The sequence below is a fragment of the Canis lupus genome, chromosome 1 (assembly GCF_003254725.2).
Source record: "Canis lupus dingo isolate Sandy chromosome 1, ASM325472v2, whole genome shotgun sequence".
In the NCBI taxonomy this organism is placed as follows: domain Eukaryota; kingdom Metazoa; phylum Chordata; class Mammalia; order Carnivora; family Canidae; genus Canis; species Canis lupus.
The window spans coordinates 18685757-18708586 of record NC_064243.1 but is presented as its reverse complement, the minus strand read 5'-3'; the positions used below and the strand labels follow the sequence as shown (position 1 = coordinate 18708586).

At 39.8% G+C, this 22830-nt stretch overlaps 1 protein-coding gene across 4 annotated transcripts in view; it reads left to right on the top strand.

Moving 5' to 3' along the window:
* Window positions 1-22830, top strand: part of WDR7 (WD repeat domain 7) — a 351933-nt gene that overhangs the window by 320108 nt on the left and 8995 nt on the right. The window lies entirely within an intron of this gene.

Here is a 22830-nt window from a genome sequence, read left to right as displayed (position 1 = left end):
ATGAGTAAATTACGTAGGTTATAAGCACAGGACCAAACAGCTGCTGGTGCCAGTGGGATGTGCGGTGTTGCTAGCAGGAGCCAAGTGAGTGGGGAAGGAGACCAGCCTGGTTTTCAGTGTGTTCTCTTAGTTGCACTGAATAAATACTAATTAAATAATGAATGTGTGCGTGATGTGCGTTTTAGAACTCACTTTCCTCTAACTCTAGTTTTAGAGAAGCTGCTTTTCCTGATGATCTTTACAGGAAGAGCGAAGAGCAGGGGAGAAAGTCCTCCTCCTCATTATGGTGTTGCTTTCTTATGTTCTGTGGAAAACAAAAACAAAGGAATGAAGGCAAATGAGGTGTACCTTTGGGCATCCTGCACCAAAGGACCTGTCCAAAGAGGTGGGCAGGAGGGTGCCAAGGTCCCAGGGTGTTCCTGAAAAGAACAGTCTGATATCTAAAGCCCCAGTGTTTATGTAGTGAAAACCCCCTTATTCTGGCATTTCGTGGGCCTCCCTGCCCCACCCCAGACCTACGAGAGACTGGGTTTAAACCTCCCGCCTCTCAGGAGCTGTGCATGTTCCTGGAACTCTTTCACTGGGCCTCAGAGAGGCAGAGGTCAAGTGTGCCATCTCTCAACATGTATGTTTGACGCTACATTGTAGGCATAATGCAGGTTTCTAATGGGTCCTACTTACTAAAATCAGGTTGGCGTAGACTCCCTTAGAACATGGAGGCAGGCGTATTTCATGGGACAAAATGGTCTACAGGGAAAGGGTTGTGTTGTCAGCATACTTGAAGTCAGCATGGCCTTCAGCAGCTTTGAATTAATCACTTCTACACTCCTTTATTATGCTGCTTGCCTTTGTAACTCCTCCCATATAGAATTCTATTAAGGAAGGATGATTTGAAGCTGGGAGGTCCATTTCAGGGAGCTAATCATCAAATGATACAGCTGTAAAATGTCATTATTAAAAGCAAGTCTCACACACACACACACACACAAAAATACAGTAAGTTGTGCACATAGAAAATCATCATTTTTTTTACCCAAAGAAGAGCAAATTTTGTAGATATGAATGTGGTTTAAGTGGCTGTTTACCCAGAAGCAATAAATGAGCATATTCTAGTTACAGAATAAGAAAATATCTTTAAAAAATTTATAAATATTGAGTAGTTGAGAAATTGTAGGCCTTATTCTTAATTGTTCTGAGTTCTTGATAGTACTTAGTAGCCCAGAAAAATAAGCTTTTAGCAACAATATCCCACCCAATACTAGTGTGGATAATGTGTCATATAGGAGGCATAATAATTTATTCTGTACTTTCAAATATCTGGGGATAGCCTGTTCATGAAGCAATCAGAGTTATGGGAATACTTATAGAGTCTTCTGTTAGAAAACACAGTATGAAAAAGTTTACAGAGAATGTCAGTGAAATAAAATCCTGACAGTGAAATCCTTTAGTTTAATGTAAGACTTAATGACAAATAACAGCAGAGTTCTAAATCTCCCCATATTCTACAATACCCGTCTTTGTGTAGGAAGAAACCCAATTAAGGATTTAGGGTGGGGAGAATGTTTGTGATTCCAGAAGTATAAAAAAAGCTAAGTCCATTAGATAAGTGGAGATAATAGAGATAAATATTTCAATAATAAATATTAGGAAATAGTCATATGAAATGGTGATGAATTTTATATTTATATATTTTTAATATGTTTATATTAAATATATATATGGCCTCAGTTGGGCAGGAAGAGTAACCCACAGAATTCTTTTAAACCAGTTGTTCTGAGATGACTAAAATAATGAGAAAGGAAAGTAAGAATTCTTTTAAACCTTTTCCATGAGATCAGCCCCTATATTAGTTTGGGGCATCAGAGTCCTTGAAAAATATCTGGCAAAGGGCTCAGAAGAAGAAAAAGTGTTCAGAAAAAATGTAGGCCAGGAAAAAAAATAGCAAAGGTTTTCTTTGTGTTGACAGCCAAGAAGAGATAGAGATACATTATGGCAGAGAAAACAATCAAGGAAAAATGACCAAGACTAATGAGAAGAATTTAATGCTTTTGCGCTATGATCTTATCCAATAAATTTAACAATACAGACAGATAGAAGAGAAGATGGAAAGAAAAATAGAAAACCGCAAATCAACTACCTAACTAGGGCAGAAGTAGGACTCCAGAAACCCTTCCTAGAGCATGAACCGTTCCCTGGCTTTGCCACAACAATTTCCTAAAAAGAAGGGATCTCTGTCTCCCTCTGGCCACCATGAGCTTCTCTCTTGTCCTTTGGCAGCATTCCTTGTACTGCTTTAGATTTGGGGCCGAATTCCCTGCAGCAGATTTCTGTAATCAGGACGTGGAATAGTGCTACAGCTGGTTGGCAGACCACCATTTCCTGTGTTTGGCAACCATCTCGACGTGAAGAACTGAGAGTACCAAACTATTTAGAGAGCCCTACATTAACAAATATAGTATGGACACAGAAAAATGTCAGTAAGCTAAAATCCTGACAGTATGATCCTGTAGTTTATAAAGTAGTTTTAAAGAGATTTATTTGTGTTTTTATTTAATTAGCCAGAATCACATTTATATTTTTAAAAGCCTATCATAAACCAGAATTTCTTCAGTGGCCAAGAAGAAAAGTCTTAAAAATATTATTCCAGCTTTTTCGTATTTGATTTCACAGATCCTGTATTGTTTCATTTCCTGTGTTTCTTAATTAAGAAAGTGTGAATGAAGAATGATTCAAAAACACTGATTTGTTTTCCTTCTTTCATTGAATATTGTGTTTTCCACACCCCTTTCTTGAGTGTTATCTTAATTGTATGCCCCGTATTCTGTAGACAGATTGATTTTTTTCAAATTGACCAAATAAACCGTAAGCATTTTTGTTTTTTAGTGTTTTTTAATCTAACTTTTTTGGGAAAGGATTGTGTGTTGAAAATTGATAAACTCCAGCAGCAGGTCCTTTGGTCTGTCACTCTCACACAGCCATGGAAAAGTGGAAAGCCCTTCTAGAACTGCATCGTGACACACATGTGATGTGTGCAGCTTTTTTTTCTTTTTTTATAGATTGGTGGTACTTCTAGACAACATTCAAAAGTTTTCCTCATGTAAAAGCTAGGCTGTTTCAGTATTATGCCATTTATTAAATATAAATTAATAGATTTCTGACAGAATATTTAGCATAAAAGTCTATATTTGCAGATTCTAAAATTTCTAAAATACTTTACTAAATCCTTCATCTTTTGAAAGTAATATAAATATTTATGAACAATAACAGATGTAAATGTGGGTTTAGGACTTTCTAAAAAAAAGAATTTAAGAATTGTTTGGATCAGAAATCCTGAATCAATCGCCAGTATCGTGAACCAAAAAAAAAGAAGGTAGAGCTGGTATTCAAAAGGAAGAAATGTTGCCTTTGGCATACAAAGATGTACTAGAGTGATGCACAAGAATTCAAGTTAAAGATCGCGTCTTGTGGATTTACAGGAAAAGTGTCCTTACTGAGAAATGATAGGTTGTGGTTAAGGTTCCCCAAGGGAGAGTGTGGGCGCACCCTCCACTGAGATCTGATGAACAGCTAGGAAATGCATTCCAGGGAACGGCTGTAGCTTCGTGCTGTAAGTAATTAGCTTTTTGCATGTCCGGGCCTGGGGGTTTCCAGACAACAGCGACAAAAGCATCAGTCACTACACTACACACCTTTTCGTAATAGATCTATTTTCCTATATACACATACCTGTAGCTGATTTAATGAGGTACAGTTTACATGTAGGGACTGTACCCATGGTAAATGCACAGTTCGACGAGTGACAGCAAATGCGTCCAGTCTTCTCACCACCGCTGTTATCAGGATGAGAACATATCTACCACCCCAAGAAGTTTCCTTCTCGTCATCACTGCTCTTTCTGTCACTGTCGCTTTGCCTTACTGAGAATTTCATAAGGTGAATCTCATACGGTATGTGGTTTTTGTGTCTGGCCTAGTTCACTTAGCATCATTTTTATTTTCATTGACCTCACCGTGCTTCTAGTCTGTTTTTCTTTACTAAGCACTAATGCTAAACTTCTCGATACAGAGGCCAAGTATGAACCCCAGCTACAAGACCAGGGGTCCGTCTGTATGGGAACAGAAATTGTTCAGCCACATTAAATAGAGGAAAAAAAAACAAAAACAATTCCTGGAGCAGTCTTTATTTTTGAAGTTGATTTTCTAGTCCCTCTGACTTGTCATTGGGATTTTTATTGCCGCTGTCTTCTGACTCCTTGGGTGCTTTCTGGTATCTGTATTTTTAAATTAAAAGGAAAAATTGTTTTTGTTTTCAGCATTTTGTGATAATTTCACAGCTCTTGTAGTAATGTACTGTGTGCCCTGAGGTATCTCAACTCATGACTAGAAATCAGTGGGTCAGAAAATTCTTATATGAAAAACTAAATTAAATACAACTTAAACGTATATGTGACTGTACTATAATTTTCTTTACAGCTAGGAATATTTTTCTAGTACAAGTGAATTATCTAAGCAAATGTACCCTTTATGGCTTCCCAGAAGTTAGTTATTCCCACAGTCAGACTTTTCAACTGGATCTTTTTTTTTTTTTAAGTTCTCTGAGAATGTTTTCTATAGCGTGCCTCTAAATTGAGCGTTTATCTGCGTCCTGCACCTCAAATTATTTATTTAGAAAAATAGATTGGATAGGATGCAAGAAGTTATTTTATAGGCAGAAATGAAACCTCTCTTCCCACAAATGAAATAGACTAAGCAAGCGGGATGACTTGTTGGCTGTGGCAATAGGTGATGTAATATTTAGAATATATCATCACGCCTTTTACAAACCTGTGTAAAATGTCCTGTAACACTTCAGTGGCTGCAGCTGTCATCTCATTTCTTCTGGATTAAGTTTGGTCAAGAAAGAAGCTGCCTCATTTTCTAGTTGTCATTTGCCCAGGAAGTAAAAGCAAATTGTAATGAGGGAATCACAGCAGGAGAACCTCCTAACAAATGAGAGGCATATATTGACTGGCAGCCAGCATGCCATTTCAGTGATAAATGTATTTTTATACACTGCTGTTCAAGGTCATTCACTGTTATCCTTGAGTGTGCAGCCACCAAAAATCATGCAATTCACATTCTAAACAGTTCTGATCATCAGAGCCAAGATGCCTTACTTAAAAAAAAATCAGCCATTAATTTTATACAGCACTTAGATAAATTAAACATCTTTATATTTTCACTGTGGTTTTATCTTGCTTTTGTTGAAAGTTGACCAGAAACCAAAGAATACATAAATTTGTGAGTAGTTGTGAGGTATATATCTATAGATTTATTATAGTGTTCACAGAAGCCAAACTTGAATGTGGAGAAGCCCCAGTAATCAGTTCTTCTTTGTTTTGTGGTTCTTCAGTTTTTAAAAATTTAAAGAACTTATAATTTTAGAATTCCAAAACAAAACTACCTTCATTTTAAGACTTGTACTGTATGTTTGAAGTAGATTTCATATTAAAAATACTATAAATATTTTGCTTTTAGACCTACCCCAATCCAAAGAAAATGTAATTACTAACTTTTTGAACATGGACTCTAATTATTTGGAGAAAAAGTGATCAGGTTATTCACCCGGTTTTATTCAAAACTGAACCATACTTATCTAAATATTAAATGACCAAAACTATTATTATCCAACTTTCTTTTTTAAATTTTTATTCATTTGACACAGAGAGTGAACACAGGCAGGGGGAGTGACAGGCAGACAGAGAAGCAGACTCCCCACTGAGCGGGGAGCCCATTGCAGAGCTCAGTCCCAGGACCCCAGGATCATGACCTGAGCTGAAGGCAGACACTTAATCCACTGAGCCGTCCCTGTTACCCAACTTTTAAAATTGCCATATAGAGTGAAAGATTTAGATAGGAATCTGATCTTAAAAGTTATTTTAAAAGTTAAATTATATGGAAAATGCGATGGTTTGGGTTGCACAATGTCTTTCAGTAAATATTTTTAAAAATATTATTGGGTCCTAAAGTCCTCGTCACAAAATGTGTTTCCAGTTAGTATATATGCCCTGAAAAATCACAAGGCTCTTGTGATCTACCTGCATCTAATTCTCCATCCACCTTTACTTTTCTCCACTTCATCCCTTCACCATAAATCCAGTCATTTTGAAAGTTAGTTTTTCTGCTCAGGGGGTACTTTCTCTTTCTCTGGGCCTTTGATCATAATGCAGCCTCTACACGGGACACGCCTTAGGTCTTGCGGTTCCCCACTTGACTGCAGTGCACACACACGCAGCGCCGTATGTGGCCACTGGTGACTGTTACCCAAAAGATCGCTGTGCATTCCTACAGTATTCCCACAATTTAATTTCTACCCGAAGGTGTACATGTAAAGGCAGGAAAATTAGTGTCTTCCCCCGCTTTAGCTTAGAACTTTAGTGAATCCATAGTGTAAGGGTCCAAGACCAGTAATTGCATGCTTCCCTCCGACATCCCACACACATTCCCACTGATGTGGTAACACATGTATATGCCCCCCATACACCTAAAGATGCTAGGGCTCAGAGAAGTTTCTGGCATCTACAGCAGATAATTAGGTTCCTAGGGCCTGACTTGGACCTCAAAATGCTTTTCCCCATAGAAACTGTTATAAATAGTGCTTGGGAGATTGAACTGGCACTATAAATTCTGAAACATTAAGAGTTCTAGAGGCTTTTGAGAGCTGGCCTGGAAATCTAACTGCTATTTGTGGGATTGTTTCACTGAATAGATGTGTTCAGAGGTCCAAGCAACTGAACTCCAGACAGACCTCTTATTTGACGACTGCCTCTGTGGAAGCACCTCATCATCCCACTGGGAAAGTGTCACTGGTGTGTGCCTGTGACATTACTGGGTGCCTGCGGAACACTGTCTGTTGTGAATACACAGAACCACAAATAGAATGGTTTCATATTTTTTATATGTAATAAAAATGATTAAGAATTTAAAAAACAGGGACGCCTGGGTGGCTTAGTGGTTGAGCGTCTGCCTTTGGCTCAGGTCCTGATCCCAGGGTCTGGGATCGAGTCCCTCAGCAGGCTCCCGGCAGGGACCCTGCTTCTCCTCCCTTTGCCTGTGTCTCTCCTCTCTCCCTCTCTGTGTCTCTCATGAATAAATAAATAAATCCTTTTTAAAAAAAAAAGAATTTAAAAAACAAAAAAAGTTCTTATAGCATTGATCTTGTTTGAACTTCACATGCATCACTTGCCTTTCTGTGAGCTCTGACTTTGGACTCTGACTTTGTCATAGGTATAACAGGAAGTATGAATCAGAGTTCTCATTAAATTTTAAACTTTCCAAAGATCCAGAAATGGTATTTTCTTTTTTTTTTTTTTTTAATTTTTACTTATTTATGATAGTCAGAGAAATAGGCAGAGGGAGAAGCAGGCTCCGTGCACCGGGAGCCCGATGTGGGATTCGATCCTGGGTCTCCAGGATCGCGCCCTGGGCCAAAGGCAGGCGCCAAACCGCTGCGCCACCCAGGGATCCCGGTATTTTCTGTTCTATATTAAATTGTACTCAAACCTTGAGTGTGAAGATTTGCAGGGGTTTTAAGGAGTACTCTTAGGTTTACCAATTGTTTGCTTTTTAGTTTAGGTCCCTTGTTAAAGCACTTATAAACTCTGACACCTGGATAATTATAGATTTAAAGCCTGTAAGTGCAAGTAGTTCATAGTGCCTTAGCAAGACCATCCTAACGTGCAGAATGTTTACAATGAAGCTTTTATCATATTATTAAAAAGATAAATTTCCTCAGCTGTATTATTCTTTTTGAAAGAACCTTCCCCTTTAAAAGAGCACACCTGCCTTTTGTTTTACAGAAATGGTTAGCGAGTCTCTATCATTTCCAGTTTGTACCAGCAACTAAATATGTGGCAAAAATCTTTCTTTGTTAAGTAATGGTTCTTTTTCTTAAGTAGAAGCAAATTTGGGGGGTATATGCACTTACTATGGAATGCACAATTTTTATTTTAACATTTAAAATAATCTGATAAAAAAATAAAGTAATAAAATAAAATGATCTGATAATGGTGAATCTCCTCTCTGAGCAAATAAAATATATTTATGAAAAAAGAAAATAATGCAGAGGCATACCAGATTGTTCACACTAGGAAAAACTGATCAACTGTAATGATTTCAAAGACAAATCAATAGAAAGTCCGGACAGGTAAATGGCAAAAGATTTATGGTGGTTCCTATAAGGCTTGGGATTTGATGAGTAAGAATAGTTGGGTATCCCAATTTTATTATAGGTACTTCAAAAAAAGTTGTGGGATTTTAGGTAATTTTCAGTTTCCTTTTTGGAGTTGTTCTCTATATTAAAATAATAGTAACATTAAACAAAGGGGTGCCTGGCTGGCTCAGTCAGAAGAGCATGTGACTCTTGATTGCTGGATTGTGAGTTTAAGCCCCATCTTGGGTGTAGAAGTTACTAAAAAATAATTTAAAAATAAATAAACTTTAAAAAAATACCCTCCAAAATAAAAATCATGCTTCTGTTAAAAATCATTTTTGCTAATATGAAGTTCACTTATAAAATCTATTAAGCCTGGGATACCTGGGTGGCTCAGTGGTTGAGCATATGCCTTTGGCTCAGGTCGTGATCCCAGGGTTCTGGGATCAAGTTCTGTCTGTGTCTCTGTCTCTCTTTCTCTGTGTGTCTCATGAATTAATAAATAAAATCTTTTAAAAACAAAATCTCTTAAGCCTTCAGAAATGTGTCCAAACTGTCTTTTTAAATACACATACATACTCCTAAAGGGAAATATTAAATAGAAGGCTTTTGCTTAAAAGTGAATAAAATTAGTATGTATAGTATTAAGTATGTTTTTATAAAAACTGTACCTGTAGTAAGGCATAGAATGTTATTTTAAGGCACGCTGCGTGTTACATACATGATAGCAGTTATAGACATTATGCTAGCAATGTGCATTCTGAGTTAGAAACAAAAATATTTTCCAAGAAGGATTCATGTTTGCTTGGGAAGAACGTAAATTAAAACATCAAAGCAGTTATTTTCCCTTAAGGATTGTTGGATACCTTGTCAGTGCTGGAGTGCAACAAGTGGGCCAGTGTTAATGGATTTTCACCTGTTACTAAAACATTTTTCATTGACAAATATTAATTGCTTATTTAAGTGCTAAAGAGTTCGATGGTCCCAATATTGAATCCTGTAGTGAATTGGACTTTTAGTTTTGCTTATCATTAGGCAGTATGACTGCATTAAAAGATGCAGAGGTTTAAGCCAACGTATCATCTACTCTAAGAACGTCAAACAGGTATTCCCATAGAATTTAATCTCGGCGGTGAGATATTTAATTCATTTTCCTTTGCATTTAAGTTAACTGCTCTTAGCCAAACTATAGGTAGGGAAAGCTTGTTTAGTATGCATTGTATGACTATATTTAGTAATAAAGTATACAGTATGTCTTGCATTGATATCTTGCATAGATTGATTTATGAATCTAGTGAATCATTGAAATTTCTATCAGAACAAACTTAGTGATTGTGATCATTAATACTAGTCTTTATCAAATCACTAATTTGGTTAAGCTATTTCTCCTTTTGAAAAAGATCTGTAAATCAAAAGGAGCAACCAAAGTACATGTGTGCATAAACATGGGCACATACACACCAATATGTACAAGTTCCATTTTTCAGACAAGTTCCTGTGTCTTTCCTAGCTTTTTAATAATGTATCTTTTTTGTCTCTTTGTAATTATATTTGGAGACATCTTTCATTTAATGATCTTTCTAAAATATTGAAAGCTGTGGAGAACTGATGAAATTAATAAGCAAAGTTAAAATTAGAGAAATTAGACTATCAGTTTGGGCAACTAACTAGTATTGGTAGTTAATTACAAATTTAATTCTAATTCACATACCTGTGTTTGATTCTAGAAATTTGACCGTTTATTAATTTATTTCCTGATCTCCAACTTGGATAATTACTACTTGATAAAGGATTGTTATTTAAAAGATAAAATGTTATCATAGTCCAAAACCGTTTCATTTAGCTCTTTCTTCTCTGCCCGGCCCTTCCAGTGGTAGGGACCTCTACCTTTTCATCTTTGTCCTTTTCATCTTTGTCTTTTCGCCATCTGCTCCTCATGGGTTCCCTTAGTCACTTATATGTGATTTCACAGATACTCACGGAGAGGCTGCTGGGCACCAGGCCCAGTGGCAAGTGCCAGGTCAGTGCCACAGCGTCTCCCTGTGTGCTAGTAAGTCCCAAGTCTGTCTTTCCTTCCCTAAGCCTGTTCCTGAGTTCCACATTCGTCTTTCTAACTTGCTGACATATTTCCAACTACTTGCTCAAGCTACTGTCTGCCTATCCCAAACCTAGCTCATTACAGTTTCCCACCTGCTCTCTCTTGTCCTCCCAACCTAGAAACATGTTCTTTCTCTTACACCCTCCCTTCCAGGTCCTGGTATCCCTGTGTACCCAGTGTGTGTCCGCATCCAGTTCCTCATTCGATTCCTAACTGACCCACTACATCTACTGTTACCTTGTCGTTTTCTCTCCTAGTTCCTTTCCCCTTTTCCCTCTACCAGCATTGTCTTAGAACAGATTTGATCTGACCATTCTCTTTAAAAACTTCAGGAAACTCCCTGTTGACTGTGAACTTAAGTCCAGACTTCTTGGCACAACAAAAAGGTGGTATGTAGCCTGGCCATAGCTGCCTTTTTGTCTTATCTGCAAACCCTGTCTCTCCCTAGTGTCCCTGACCCCTGCACTTGTGTTGGCAGAGAGACACAGGAACGCCCGCTGCTCTCCTGGACACCTCTTTCGTGTTTGCTAGACTCATCTCTCCACATAGGATGGCCTTCTGTTTCTGGCCAATTTCTGTTCTCCTCTAGAGCTCAACTCAAGCACCACCTTAACTCTGTACCTTGTTCTGACAAATCCTACCCTGAACAGCAAATAGTGCCTGACACCCTACTGGGGTGTCATGATCCTGGGATCCTGGGATGGAGCCTCACATAAGGCTCCCTGCCCCGGGGGGGCCTGCTTCTCTCTCTCTCTCCCTGACACCCTACGCACATGTCTGTTATGCCATTAATTACACTATACATTAGCTGCTTATTGTCAGTCTCTCTCCTTTCCCAGATTCACTGGCAGGTGTTGTTCCTCATCTTTATACTCCGACACAGCCCTAGGATGTCATAAACTCCTAGTAAACATTTTTAAGTATATTCATGTTATTCAATTGTGAGGATAGAACAGAGGGGGAGAGAGAATTTCAGGCGGACCTCATGGTAAGTGTGGAACCTGACATGGGACCCCCGAGATCATGACCTGAGCCCAAATCAAGAGTCAAACGTTCGGGATCCCTGGGTGGCGCAGCGGTTTGGCGCCTGCCTTTGGCCCAAGGTGCGATCCTGGAGACCTGGGATTGAATCCCACATCGGGCTCCGGGTGCATGGAACCTGCTTCTCCCTCTGCCTGTGTCTCTGCCTCTCTCTCTCTCTCTCTCTGTGACTATCATAAATAAATAAAAATTAAAAAAAAAAAAAAAGAGTCAAACGTTCAACTGACTGAGACAACCAGGTACCCCCTAGAACACTTCTTAGGTGATTTCTTTTTTTGGAATGGTAAGAAAGTCAATCTATACGAAATGTGTTTTTGAATAATATAAATTCCGTAGCTTTAGTACAATCTATGTAAGACAGTTTTGCATCACCAGGCAGTATATACCTGGCAAGAGAGGTAAGAGAGCACATGTGTGAAGGCCGTGTCCTGCTACTCAGGCCAAAAGCCATCTTCTGTTTACCTTGTCCCAGATCAGAACCCACGAAAAGTGCTGAGTTCGCCAGTTAACAGTGGGCACGTGTCTGCTTCAGGCCTGCTGTGTGAGGGCCAACAGGGATTTGAGAGGAGATCGAGATGAACAGCACAGTTGCCTGTTCTAGGGAGCTCCAAGCGAAAGCAACTGGGTTTTCCTTTTGTGGCCCAGTATTACCTTTAACGATACATTCTCCTAGGGGCACCTGGGTGGCTCTGTGGTTGAGCATATGCCTTTGGCTCAGGTCATGATCTCAGGGTCCCAGAATCGAGTCCCACATTGGGCTCCCCTCAGAGAGTCTGCTTCTCCTTCCACCTGTGTCTCTGCCTCTCTCTGTGTCTCTCATGGATAAATAAAATCTTTTAAAAAATTAATATCTATTAAAAAAAATATACTTTCTCCAAGCTTCTTTGAAAAATCATCTAACCATTTTATGTTCAATTCTTAAGAATCCTTTGAATATTTAACAACACAGTTTTCAGTCTGGGAATATAAAAACAAAACTTTGTTCATTTGAAGATTTCTAGCTTGTGTTTGAATAGGTTTATATTAGAAATACTGATTTAAAAAACATTTAGCTCTGGGTCTGTCCAAATCTGAAGAAAACATTTTCTGTAACTTTTGAAGCATATGTGAGTCATACACTTTAATCATTTTATAATTATTTTATACCAATAATGTGAATATTTGACAGTTTATTCACTCTTTTTATTTAAAACTGAACCACATTAATCTAAATCACATCAGCATTCCATATTTCAGTATCCATGAATCATCTTTAAATATGACTAATTATTTTTAAATGTTGATGAAAATGTTATGGTTTGAGTTACATCTTTAGACTTTTTAGTGTGATATATCATTATTGAGCTTGAGCGTCTCACAATACTGATGCACTACTGTCATTTCATCAGCCAAAATTAGTGATAATTATGTTTTAAAATAATTGGAAGTTTGTGATGTCTGGGGTTTTTGGCAAATGTCATTTCAAAGTATGACTATATAAAATTGATCATTTCAGCATGCAGAGAAAGAACATATCAGTTATGTATAGCTTAATTGGAAATTTTATAGTTACTTCATCCTGAAACTATTTGGTCTACTAAAGCAGAAGAGGGGTGGGTGTGTGCATGCGTGCATATGAACATGTGTGAGATGGAAGAAGCGCCTAAATATTAATAAGTGAGAATTATGGAAAATTTATTCTTTGAGTCTGAAAAAGTTCCTCAATTGAATAGAAGGGGGGGTGAAACCCCTAAAACCAGTACATATATTTAACTATAAGACTGTTGTTTTGATGACCATAACATTTTAAGATTGGAAAGCAACTAAAGCTTAAATGTTTATTCTCTATTTGCTTATTCCTTTTTATTTTTTATTTTTTTAGCATTTTTTATTTTTCTATTTCTTAATAAATTAATTTTTTATTGGTGTTCAATTTACCAACATACAGAATAACACCCAGTGCTCATCCCGTCAAGTGCCCCCCTGCTTATTCCTTTTTAAAGTGAATTTTGGGGGTGCCTGCGTGGTTTAGTTGGTTAAGCGTCTGCCTTCAGCTCAGGTCATGATCCTGGGGTCCTGGGATGGAGCCTCACATCAGGCTCCCTGCTCCAGGGGGGGCTGCTTCTCCCTCTGTCTCCCTCTGCCCCTCATCCCTGCTTATGCTCACGCATTCTCTCTCTCTCTCTCTCTCTCTCTTTCTCTCTCTCGCTGTCTCATAAATAAAAAATCTTAAAAAATAGAAGTCAAGTTTGGTCATTTATTTATTTTTAAAGATTTTAGTTATTTATTCATGAGACACAGAGAGAGAGAGAGACATAGGCAGAGGGAGAAGCAGGCTCCATGCAGGGAGCCCAATGTGGGAACTCAATCCCAGAACTCCAGGATCATGCCCTGGGCTGAAGGCAGGTGCTTAAATTGTTGAGCCACCCAGGGATCCCCAAATTTGGTCATTTATAATTGATATTGGTGAAAATCGAAGCTTCCATATCATAAAAATCTGAAATTATTACTAATGCCTAGATTACAATAGTAAAACCATCTTGAGCATTTATGTTGATTTTTACTGTTCTTGGGTAAGGTGTTTGTGTGTGTGTGTGTGTGTGTGTGCGCGCGCGTGTGCACACACGCACATGCATGCATGTGCTTGTTGGTGTATAATCCTCCACAAAAGAAATTTCAAAAACTATTGCTTGTGTCATAAGGATTACCAATATGTAGATATTGAAAAGCTCCTTTAATTCATCTATGTCAGTTAGCTTATCCCCAAATGGCTGTTAAGGAGCTTTGAGTCCGTGAAGATGGACAGTATATGCTGCAGCTCTGTTTAGGAATAAAGACACTATATCTTATAATCAGACTTAAGGTAGCTCGCTTTATTACATTTATCCTTAAATCTATTTTCCATTTAGATGTTAAAATGATACCAAATCTACTTGTCTTTCACCCTGAATGTATATTCTTTTCAATTAGATAGTGATAGAAAACTCAATTCGTCGAATAGCTTCAATACCCTTTGGCTGGGAAGCCGCCACTACGGGTTGAGTCTGTATCATAGAGTTGGCATAATGTGAATAACAAGTATTGCCTCAGCCCTCCATCAAGGAAAGAAATTATAGAGATAAACAACCCATTTTCAACCCTCGAATCTCTGTTCAAAATCATTATAAAATTGCCAAAGGGCAGCATCTAGGCTTATGTGCTTACACTGTAGGAGATAGTACGGCCAATAAGAAACACTGGTCTCTCTTATACTAGAGAGTTTAAAGGATATATTTACCACCTACTTTCCTACTGGTCAGTACTTTCAGTTTCTGTGGTTTGTGTCCCAAGTGAGAAAGAGGCCCCTAATTTTATAGTGATTCCTTGGGGCACAGTCGAGCGAATGGGACCCAGGGCCAGGGAGGGAGGCTGCTGATGAGAGAGATGAGACCATCAAATTCTGTGGCCTGCGTGTCCCGGGGGAGCCAGCACAGGCCATCCTCTTCCTTCCCAGCCAGTGAAGAAAGATGGCAGCTTCTAGTCTTTCAGCCTCTGCTTCAGATGTTTAAACTGCTGGGAACTGGGTCAAGGAACGAGTTTCTCTTCACCTACCACTGGTATGGGGGCCAAGGAACGTGCTTCTTCCCACTTGTGTAGGACCACCCGGGTGAATGATGTCCCTTGGGAGACCTGGCCTTTTGCTGCCAGGCAGTGCTGTCAGTCCACAGTCCTCGGAGGGCAGGGGAGATTGCAGCAGTCCAGGGATGTTCCTCCGGACCCCTGGATATGGAAGCCACCTGTCCCCTGGTGTTGGGGACGGTGGGCACTTTCCAGGCAAGGCCTAGCTCCACTGTGGCCCCTGCTCTCAGGCAGCCTGCTGTTACCACCACACAGCCCCCCAAATCTGTGTTGCCAGGCCCAGGAAAGTCATGTCAAAATATTGGTGTATACGGGCACCTGGGTGGCTCAGATCATGATCCCAGGGTCCTGGAATCAAGCCCCACATCGGGGGGGGGGGGTGGGGGGCGGGGGTCCCTGCTCAGCAGGGAGCCTGCTTCTCCCTCTGCCCTTCTCCCTCTGCCCCTTGCCCTCGTTTGTGCGTTCTCTCTGTCTCTCTCTCTGTTCTCTCTCTCTCTCTCCCTCCTTCCCTCCCCCCCAAACTAAATAGTCTTAAAAAAAAAAAAAAAAGAAATATTGGTGTATAATGTAATGTACCTAATACCAGTTATATGAAAATCAGGTGTATAGATATTGAAGCGTGGCAGCTTATAGTTAGTTCTCTTTTACCTGGTATTCTGTGAGGCAACAGACTGCTGAGCCAGACTGCATGGATTCTAAGCAAAATCGGTTACTCCACTTCTCTGTACCTCAGTTTCTTCATTCTTAAGGTGGGAGATAATGTAGTGTTCTTATAGGGTTAATCTGTAAGGACAAAGAAGTTTATATAAAAGTATGGGACATGTGCTGTGAACGTTTCTCCTTATGCTTTTTGGATCCCCTGCAGTGCCTAGCACAGCAGTGCACACGTATGTACCTTTTGGTGCACAATTTTAGAATCTGTTTGAAGGATGACAAAAGCTGCTTTGCAGTTGGCCTTTGATAAATCCAACTTTTTTTTGTTTTAAATTAAGGTATCAAGTTGTAGAAATCATTCTTATCAGTGATCACAGTCATAAGCTAGAAGCTGTGTTCTCTAAGCACCAAAGAGATAGTTTTAAGTGTCAAGACATTTGTAGAGAGCAAATAACAGCATAGGCTCATTGGACAATAATTGAGTGGGAATACATTTTTAAATGAAAATAAAGAGCCAGAAAAAGAAAAAAGAAGAAAGAAAGAAAATAAAGAGCCAGAAGCAAAAATTAGGACAAATGACTTTTGGAAAGCGGAGAGGAAAAGGATTGAAAACAGGGACTGGCAATATGTGGTCTTGTCAGAGGAACCCCCTCACGGCATATGGCCCAAGCCAGGGCCACCCACTGGGCGCAGGTGTCCCCACCTCGCTTTCCTAGGGATGACTGGGGGTACTCTGCATGGCAGCCATCTGCACGCCAGCAACTTTACCAAAGCTTTCACCAGCCACAGTTGCAGTGCTCTGGTAAAATAAGCCCAGTGTGGGTCTTCCTGCATGGTGTCCTGAGAAACTACGAAGACACCCAGTTGCTAGTGCCAGCTCAGTCAGTTTGAACTTCCACATTTTCAGACGTGGTTAAATAAGGTGGCTTTCAGGTACCATCCAACTCTAAGATGGCATGATCGGGAAAGCTTGGAGAGAGTTTAAGGAAAAGCCACAGATGTGATTAAAAAGTTGGAAAATAAGACTTGAAATATTCTAGTCACTGAGATTTTTTTTTTTAATCCTGAAAATACAAAATAAGTTTTCAAAAAAGTGGGGGGGGGGGCGCAAGTTGCGCTAACAGTCCTCCAGTCTATAAAAGGTTATGGTGCTGATAGGTGACTGGGTGCTCCCCATCTCTGCTGAGGCTAGAGCAAGAGGAAGCAGGCTTACACCGTAGCATTTTGGATTTAGATTTGATACAAGGAAAAATTTCCCGACAACATACACTGTTTAACACAGAAAAGGGTTCTCAGGAGAGGTTTTAGAATCCTCTCTAGAGATATTGAAAACAGAATAGATTTTCATCCATCTGGCCTGCTTTAAGGAGCCCTGTTCACGTACAGAAGAGAATAGGTGACCTTTCAGCATTCTCAGCAACGTCATATGGCCTTAAGGGCCCACGTGCTAAAAGGCTGGAAAAGACTTAGTTCGTAGCAGTAATTACATTTTACTTGGGTCTTCTAATCGCCCATAAGTGAAACTTTTTTTTTTTTAATACCATTATCTGCCTAAATTATTGTTTTTTGAGCAGTTGAACCTTGAATATATAATAAAGTTTCACAAATCGGTTGCTTCAAAGAAAAGAAAGGAGGCGGGTTTTTTTCCTGGAATGTAATTAATTCTTAACTTTTCAACTCTTTTGAAACGGCTCTTTTTTGATGAGTCTCTGCATCGCCTGACAAACAGAGCTGTCAGAGCGATGTCTTTGTCGTGTCTCTGCCCTGAGCGGTTGCCTCCCTGCCAGCCAGCCATGAAATCAGTGGCCTCGCTCCTGGGATGTCAGGAAGGCATGCCCGTCAGCCTGGCTCCCTGTCCTCATCGGCCCTTCTCTGACTTTGGCACGATCTGTGAGAGATGTCGAATGTATGGTTGGTGCCCGAGGGGCAGAGGTGAGCATGTCCTCAACCTCCCATGGCGTTGCCTGTTATCTTTGAGAGGAACCAGCACTAGGAAAGGTCGGTCTTGGTAGGCGTTTGGTATTAGTCTCCTTTTCTCCTCCGGGCTCATCCAACTACCTAGGCACTCGCTTCCCGGATTATCTGGCCCACCTCCAACCTGTGTGCTGTCTCTGTAGGCGCCCTTCATTCAGGCTCTCCTTGAACTGAGGACACCGGCCATGCTTGTGCTTCATGAAGGCATGTTTATCCCCTTTGTGGTCTCCATCAGAACACATTCTAGAGAACAGAGCTCAGCCAATAGCTTCATTGTATTTCTAGAAATGTCAGAGACCATGTGCAGCCAAGTGGGGACATATCTGCAGCTCAGCAGACCTTTCAAGCACCCCCAAATCACAGCTGCCTGTCTGAATCCTAAGCTAGCCATGCTGCTTCCTGAGAAGGCCTACGGTCGACATGGCCTTCTTCTCTCTCAGCCCCTGTACACCTCGGGTGAGGCCAGGGCAGTGCAGTCCAAGCTCTTTTTATTTCCCAGGTTGTTTTAGCACGTGTCCTATAAAATACAAGGCCCATGGTTTATAAACCTTCCCCTTGGGATGGTGCGCAGGATGGTAAAACCTTACCTACTTGAGTACTTGAGTAAGGTACTTTTCTTCATAATTTCTGTCAAAAGTGGTAAAGTATTTTGTTTGGTTGGGGTTTTTTTCCTCCCCTTTCAAGAAGTAGTGAGACCTACAAGTAAATATAAAATGTTCTCTTTGATCTCATTCAGTCTTATAAAGTAGGTGTAATAGAGTCCAACGATTTGGTTTCAGTTCTCAGACTTGTCATTTGGAAGGCGAGTATCAAGGGAGAGGCCACGTAAAGAGCCGTTTTAAAGACGATATCCTCAACAGTCCTAGTTTCCAACGGCGCCGGCCATATCATTGTTGAAAATCCGTGTACAGAAATTCCTTCTCTGTACAGGAAGGTTAATTTTATTTCTTTGCCAAGCACGTGGAAAGTGCCTGTTAAAAACTGCTTGGCAAGTGCAAGTATTGCTCATTATTAATCCTGCCTTTCAGTTCCTTTTCTTTGGTAAGAAAAACAGGAAGGGATGTTTAACAGTTCAACACTCTGTCTTCTGCGAAGGGTAATTGCTTGATTCTTTTTATTGTTCATAGCACTTCTTGAATTAGAATAATTTCTTTATATTCCATTTCTGTCTTTCCAAGATAGCAATTACTTTGACGACAACTATAACAAGACATGATGCTTACTCGCATATAAATATCAGACCACACCTTCTTTTATTTTGAAACCTGTTGTCCTGGGAACTGTTCTTTACAGTTCAGCATTTCAGATGCCAGCCATGGGGTTCGCCCATCCAGAGCGCTTACAGGTTCGCTGTGATCCGCGCACAGCTGCATCTCTAATGCCGAAGCGAGGTTAAAGTCTGTTCAGGTGGTGCCTGCACAGATCTGAGAAGTTCAGAGATTCTGAACAAAAGACAATGGCCACATTTCCATTACACTGTGTTCTGAAGCACCTCTTAGGCTGAGATTTTAATGAACTCACCAGATGTAGCAAACCATTGAAAACAGTGAGCTTCCCTGAGCTACCATGAGTGGTACTTGCTTTCTTACAAGACAACAGGTCTCTGAGCGGACGCTGCAGTCAGTGTTCCAGGGTTTTCTCTAGGCCGCTTTAAGATGCCCTGTGGGGTGCCTAGCAGTATCTAAGCATGTGTGCACGTGCACATGTGTGTTCTGATCTTAAGAGTAGTCCCCCTTTGCCCAAAACAGACTTGAAAGAAACTCACAAATGAAGTTCAGTATCTAATGGGACGTCACAACAAGTGGAAGCAGAACAATGATTGTGAAGTGAGAAAGTACTGACCACTGCACACCTAGAAGGAGCATGCATTTAGTTCTGGGTCTCCTGGCAGTAAAGCAAGCACATGTTAAGATTATGAAATTATTGTTACATGATAAAGCAACGACATTTATCTGGAAAGGTAAACATAGTATTGCCAGAAAAGTCCAAGATGACATCTAATTCACAGGGTCTACTGTTAGAGGCACTGGATAGCATAATGATGATGTCCTCAGCCGACCCAGAAGTAATCGTCAAGTGGATGTTTTAAATACCCACCCTCTGTAAAAGATGAAGGCGTAATATGAAAATATTTCTTGAAGACTTTTCTGGACCTGCTGGTTTACGGCCAACTCACTGTTGCATTCTTATTGTCGGAAGCACATCCTGGCTGCTGATTAAGGAGGGATACTAATGTGAAAGAGGGCAGGTTTAGCATTCTGTTTTGAGATTTAAGGAGCCCAAACACCAGAATCATCCACTTTACACAGAGTTGGGCTTCGGGGGGCTTGCAAGAAGGGCCAGCTTTTCTTAGGGGAGCTTTTAGTCTACTGACACTTTTAGATGCACACCAGGACCCCAGAGCATGGAAGAAACTATTTTGGGGTTTTTTTTTTTTTGGATTTTCTGAGTACAGTTGACATACAATGTTACATTAGTTTTGGGTGTACCACAGTGATTCCACAAATTTATGCATATGCTGTACTCCCCACAAGTGAGTACCTGTCACCATACAACACTATTTTAATATCATTGACTGTACTTCTTATGCTATGCCTTTTATTCCCATGACATATTCAGTAACTGGAAGCTTAGATGTCCCATTCCCTTTTACCCATTTTACCCATTCCCTCCTCCCTTCAGGCCTCCCCGCCCCTCTGTCTTCTGGCATCAGTTTGTTCTCCGTGTTTATAGGTCTGATTCTGCTTTTTCATTGTTCATATATTTTTTAGATTCCGCATATAAGTGAAATCATATGATATTTGTCTTTTTCAGTCTAACTTAATTCATTTAGCATATGCCCTCTAGGTCTGTCCATGTTGTCACAGGTGACATGTTCTCATCTTTTTTTTTATGGCTGTGTAATATTTGTGCATTTGCACGCATGCATGTGCATGTACACCACATCTTATCCATTCATTTACTGAAGGACTTAGGTTGCTTCCATATCTTGGCTATTGTAAATAATGCTACAGTAAACATAGGGGTGCATATATCTTTTCAAATTAGTATTTTCATTTTCTTTGGGTAAATGCTCAGTAGTAGAATTACTGGGTCATATGGTATTTCTGTTTTTAATTTTTTGAGGAGCCACCATTCTGTTTTCCACAATGGCTACACCAATTTGTATTCCTACCAACACTGTAGTGAGGGTTCCTTTTTCTCCACATCCTCACTAACACTTTTTATTTCCTGCAGAAGAAAATATTTTGAATCAAGTATTATTAATGGAAGGGTTGCATTAAATGCCAGGAGAGACCAGCAGAAAATAAGGGAGCCAGGCAGCGGGTGTTAGTTGCGCAGGCCCCCTCGTGTGTGGGAAATTGGAGGGCAAGTGTCCAGCCCAAAGGGGCCGCCTCTGCTCATCCCTGGCTGTTGTGGCCATGTACAAACAAAGGTCCAGGATTGCCCAGAGCTTCCAGTCTTTCAGGAGAGGCAAGAAATCTTAATTTTACGTGATATCTGACGAATTAGAGTATGGACCCAGAAAACATTTTTTAAAACATTTTTCAGGCCAAACCAAACACATCTACAATCTGGTTTCAGCTTATGGGTCTTCAGTTTGCAACCTCTGTTTTAAAGCAAGGCCTTACCAATCAACTGTCTTAACCATTACATAGCTTTAAATTGGCCCCATAAGCTTTCAGACTTTTAGCAGAAATGAATCTTGATTTTAAAAAACAATTAAAGATACTTTCCAATGAGCTCATTAAATTGACCTAATAAGTGGGAATTGTCAGTTTTCCCCTTTTAATTGGTTAAGCTCTTTACCCTCATCCACAATATTTTCCCTTTAGTGTGGTTGGCCGAATAATTATTCTCCACACTCACCCTGTTGCTTGATTTAGCACATTAGTGCCTAGCACCATGGATAGTTACCATATCTGTTTAATGACAGGTTTAATGAAATCTGTTTTTAGACTACCTAGTATGCTTGCTGACACTGATTCTGGGATATGTGATTAGGGCATTTTTTTCCCCTTAAATTGTATACTCAAGTAATCGAATTTTGTGATTGTTTACATTTGATCATTTTTTCCCAGTTTTATTGAGATACAGTTGACATATTATATATGTTTAAGGTATACATGTGATGGTTTGATAAACTTATATATTAAAAAATGATTACCACCATAGCATTAGCTATCACTTCTATCTTGTCACATAATTACATTTCTTTTTTGTTGCTGAGAACATTTAAGATCTACTCTCTTAGCACCTTTCAAATATATATATATCTGGCCATCTTTAAGAAAGGAGGAGAAATACAAGCATTAATATTACTTATTGGGTTCTTATGTGCCATCATGCAGAGTGCTACATATATATATATAGTAGCTCATTTAATCTTCACAAAGCTCTTTGAGGCAGGTATTATCAATATCCCCCTCCTCATCATTCCTGCTTTCTAGACATGGGTGCTCTGAGGTTAAATAACTCCCATCATTTGCCCTCGGTCCTTCAGCAAATAGTAGAGCCCAAATGCAAGCCAGGCAGCCTGACTCAGAGCAGTGTTCTCTGCCAGCCCAAGGCCTCGTGTTTTTACCAGTATAACATGTTTTCTCTGAGTGTGGAAAAGTAGGCATTGTTTTGGATCTCACAGTGCCCTGAGAGTCTAATGACAGAAAAGAACAAAATCCAAAGAGCACTGAGAAAACAGGCTGTATACCCATCCCTCTCTCCTCCGTCTCTACCTCATTTTAATCACTCAGCTCTGAATCATGAGAATATTCTTCCTGAAATTTACGGTGTGTATGGGGCTGAGTCACATAATGAGCCTGATGTTCCCACCAAGACTCAAGGTTCACAACTGTTCATCAAAAAATAGCAGATGGAAATGAACCTTCCTAGTGTCCTAGTCTAAGAGAACGTATTTCTCCACTCCTTTCAGACAAAGGAAGGAGACCAACCCATAACTTATAAGCACCCTGCATGTTGGCTAATGTGATAGAGGTATGATCTTAAATAGTTGAGTAAAAGGATATTAATACAGTATTATGCTAATTTGCTTAGTGTGCCAGTATTTTTGAGAACTTAATATGATTAAACTGGAGTATTATTTTTTATTAGTAAAGACCTTTTATCATAGACCTAGTCTAAAATACAACTCCCTTTTTTCAATTCATGGTTAAATCAATGATAGCTATTTGGCAAAAGTCCAAAATTATCCCCGTTAACTTGTTTTTAATAGTATTTGATTTATATGTGCTCAAGCCTCCAGCAGGTACCCTTATGTG